This window comes from Arvicanthis niloticus, chromosome 4 (assembly GCF_011762505.2).
Source record: "Arvicanthis niloticus isolate mArvNil1 chromosome 4, mArvNil1.pat.X, whole genome shotgun sequence".
Taxonomy (NCBI): Eukaryota; Metazoa; Chordata; class Mammalia; order Rodentia; family Muridae; genus Arvicanthis; species Arvicanthis niloticus.
Window position 1 is genome coordinate 29,183,407 of NC_047661.1, and position 4,752 is coordinate 29,188,158.

Consider the following 4,752-nt stretch of genomic DNA (forward strand, 5'->3'; position numbering starts at 1 on the left):
ATTGATATAGTTGATTTTTCTCTGGTACTTTGGCCATCTATTTCCATATTTTCTTGTAACTGGGCATCTTGATACAGTGGTTCCACTTTGCAGATGATTCCTTTAGAAAAAAAACGATACAACAGAAGAGCAGAGTGTGAGAAAGTAATAGAAGGAACATAACATTTGATATAAAAATGTGTACACTATCATTTTGTCTTAATTTTGTCTTAGTCTTGTTGCTACAAGCAGTCATTATTAATGGTTTTTTTTTTTTAATTTCTCAGTGTGAGAAATGTATGGAAGTGTAAAAACCCAGAAGTGGAGTGCCTGGAATTCTCATAAAAATTCATTAGAATAGCAAATCCATTTCTGCAAATAAATTGTTATTTATCCACAGGGAGTGATGTAAAAATTGGACTAGGTGATTTTATTGTTTGAGTATAACAATGCATAAGTCCAAACCTAAACTATGTGTTTCTTTCTTCATATGTTCTTGATGTTATAAGCAGATAGATGAACATGCATATATAAGTCTTTGATTGTAAATCCAATTGTATGTTAATATGTGTGTACATGTTTGTGTGTGTGTGTGTGCATGTGTGTGTATGAGTGGGTAGGTGTATGTGTGTAAAGAATCTATTCTTCTATAGCAAGAGGTATATTAGCACATGTATTTACTATCATTGTCAAGTATCATAGTGTAGCCAGTGATACTCAAACTTCCTAATGCTGCAACCCTTTAATATAGTGCCTCATGTTGTGGTGACCTATAACCATAAAATAACTTTTGTTGCTATTCCATAACTGAAATTTTCCTACTGTTATGAATTATGATGTAAATATCTGTGTTTTCAGATGTTACTAGGCTACTCTTATGAAACAGTCTTTTGACCCCTAAGGATTTATGAACTCCCAAGTTGAGACCCACTGATATAGAGAGTTGTATGTTGACCCTGTTGGTATAAAATCATATTAATATAGTGTCAGACATGTATGACCCTATTACAGCTTTTTTAACAACCACCGAATGATAGGAATTTTTCAGCTTCATTATCATCTTTTAGGATTATACTCCCTAGGGCAACAGATGTTAACAAAAATTTTATAAGCCACAGGACTGAACACTATGTGTTTTCTCTTAAAGTGACCAGTTATTTAAAATACCCTGGAGTTTTTCTCGATGTATTGACCTCATTAACCATGTACTAATAAATCTATGTACTACTTAAAAATAGTTTCACAACATTAAATTATAATTATGAGAAAACAGTGACAATATAAATTAATTTGTCATGGTACTATTTTATAGTAGATCAACTGATTAATATATTCTAATGACTATAGGTAATTTAAACAAAATTTACATTAAATTAAAACATGTGAATGGTGATTAGTAGATACTTACTTGAAACCACTAAATGTTAAGGATACATTTAAAAATTTAAAATCATACTATTTCTATTCTTTTATATATTTAGTGGATTGCTCTTAAATCAGTTAATAAATCAGTTAATACATTTAGTCATTTTTGTATACTCAGAATTTGGATGTATTTAAAGATTCTACAATGCATGCATGATCAAATTTGTGAAAAAGTATTTTGCAGCACAATCAGCTGGCTCTCTTTTTCTTCTAAAATGTTATTTTTGTTGAAGAACATTGAATATAATTTCATTAATTATTATTAATAATTAGGATGATATTTAAAAGAACTATAGAGGAATAAAAGTGTCCATTTCTTCAAGTGAATAGTAACATACCCAATATTAAGTGATAGTTCGAAACTGGATATAAAAGAGGCAAGTGAATAAAAATGTTAGGGTGGTGTGCTTAGGAAGCCAACAGTAATACTTTCCAACAGAATACTTGAAATTTTGGGTGATTTGTTCATTGTTTTGAATTCTGGCAAAGCTTTCTCATAAGCCATTTATCTTAATAAAATTAATTCATCAGCTTCTAATGCCAAATATTACATTAAAGAAAAATTGAAGGTGGTTATTTTTTTTGTCTGTTAAGACAATAAATTAGTGTCAGAACTATGTCCTTACTCTTCTTTCTCATCCAAGTGAATTCTTTTGTGAGGGAAGTTTTTGTATTTTGTACAGAATAACTGTGATGGGCAGAGTTGACCTGTGTAATGGTTAATTTTACGTCTTCATGTCTCAGTCTTGTGGCGCCACAGATGGAGTCAAGCACCATTCGCAGTGTTATGTGACTGGGTTTCTGATCAATTTCACCCTTTAATAGGTAGACTGAAAATAGCTGACCTCTCTGTCTCTCTGTCTCTGTCTCTGTCTCTGTCTCTGTCTGTCTCTCTCTCTCTCTCTCTCTCTCTCTCTCTCTCTCTCTCTCTCTCCCTCTCTCTCACACACACACAATTGGATGAATTTCATTTAATATGTTGAGATCCTGAACAGAAAAAAATACTTTGACAATGGCTGTTATTGAAAGTGACCTTTAGATTTAGCACAAACTTTGTAAAATTCCAAAATAATTACAGAATAACAATCATGAATTTACATTGAATCAACAGAATATTCTATTAATAAAATCAATACTAGGAAAAAGCAAAATTCTGCATGTACCATAAGTGACTTCAAATTACTTATAGAGCAATGGCCACAACAATATTGTGGCACTGGCATAGAAATGAATCTTCAGAACTAAGAAACCAGCTGAAGAATTTTCTAAGATAGTCTACCAACTACACAGAAAATTATTCAAAGAACTGAAAAATCATATCAAGAAACCTCTGAAGAACAATTACCAGAGAATGGAAAAATAAATAAATAAATAAATAAATAAATAAATAAATAAAACCCTGACATACTTGATCAGAAAATTTGTTAGTGAAATGAATAGACTATGCAAAAAGAAAAGAAAAAAGAAAAAAACTACAAATGGCCAACAAATATTTGAAAAGATGGTCAACATTCTTAATATACAACAAAAAATAGACAACAAGAAAAACAAAATGACTAGAAAAGGTAGTTATAAATTTCAGGACAGAAAACTCTTGATCAATAGATAATGGGATATAAATCCATGTAAAATGAATAAAAATCTGTATAGAGCTGACTCAGAAACCTGAAATGGATCAGTTCCTCAAATCTGGGATCCTCGTGGATTTTTATCTAACATTCCAAAGAAGTATTTGCACACCCATACTGCTGACTGCAACATTCACAACAATGAGAAATGGAATCTGATAGCCATCAACAAGATGGAGAAGGAAAACCATGAACATGTAAGAATGTTTTTTAGCTGAAAAAGGAGTGTAATCGTAAAGTTTGTTGGATAATGATTCAAACTGTGTATCACTGTGTTAAATAAGTTAAATCAACCAGAGAAAGGAATCATTATTTCTGATCATGTGGGTGAAAAAAATCTAGATTTGTGTGTGTGTGTGTGTGTGTGTGTGTGTGTGAGAGAGAGAGAGAGAGAGAGAGAGAGAGAGAGAGAGAGAGAGAGATTTGATACATAAGAATAGGAGGACATGGAAGTATATAAAGGTGGCAATGAGCAGAAATAGCGAGATGTTACAAGGTAGGAGTAAAGGCAAAGTAGTGTCATGGAGTACTAGTAATGTGAAATTAGGGAATCAAAAATTAGTATGGGGCAGTGGAGGAGGTAAGTGGATAAAAACAAATTAAGATGACCTATACTTATAAAAAGCCCACATCCACACCCATTAATATGCATGCTATTTCAATTAATGAGAAATAATAAAAATGATATTAAAATACAATGGACATAATTCATTAGGAATAGTTACAATTTGAAAAATAAAAGTAGAAGTGACCTGGACTAGTCTATAGACATGACGCCTCTAGGCTTTTGCTTTGAATTCATTATCAGTAAGTACAATCTTGAAAGTTCTTAAATTGGGTACTTTCAGCTGTGTTGAAGTCATGCCAAGGCATGGGAGAGATGTAAAATTAATTTATCAAATCTGCATATGCTCTATCATCCATGTAAATTGCTAAAGAGTGCATGAAAGTGTGTTAAGCTGAAATAATATGAGAAACACAATGGTTTCAGTGAAAAAGACAAAAACAGGTATTTGATATGTTCTGGGTATTTCCTGATTAGTTTTATACAAAGAACATGAGGGAGTGCCACGAGCACACTGTAAAAGAGTCAGCTATTCAGTCTGAGCATCGAAGAAACAACCAGAATATCATTCATTAATTATAAAGAGTTGAAAACAGAGCAGAGAAGATACAAAACAAAATATTAATCTGCAACAACTTTACGTAATGAACAATATGCATTTTTGATATTTTCTCATAAAAGGATAATTAGTCGTTCATGTCAGAATTATTGACCTACATATTGTCCTACTCATATTATGTCCCCAAGGCCTAGTAATGACAAATTATATCTAACATGCTAAGACCTCCATGGGTCAATGCTTTTGGTTAGAGGATAATAGTAATGAATCATCAACAGTTTAGAGACAAGATCCCAGGAAGAATCTGAACAACTAAAAGTTTCTTTGGGAAGATTTTTCTGACCTGCATCACACAAATAATTCTAGCATTAATTAGTTACAGCAGACATCAGGCAGGTCTTCTAACGAATGTTTAGAAATGAACAAGCTGAGGCATGACTACTTTGCCAAGTTGCTATTTCAGCACTTAGATATCTGTGTTCTTACCCATACTGTACTTTCATGGTTAACTTATGTGAAAGGCTGGTTTTTTTTTTTTTTAATCAGACTCTTGAATACCTTTAAAGCTTTAACCAAAATCTACTATGGTATCTTCA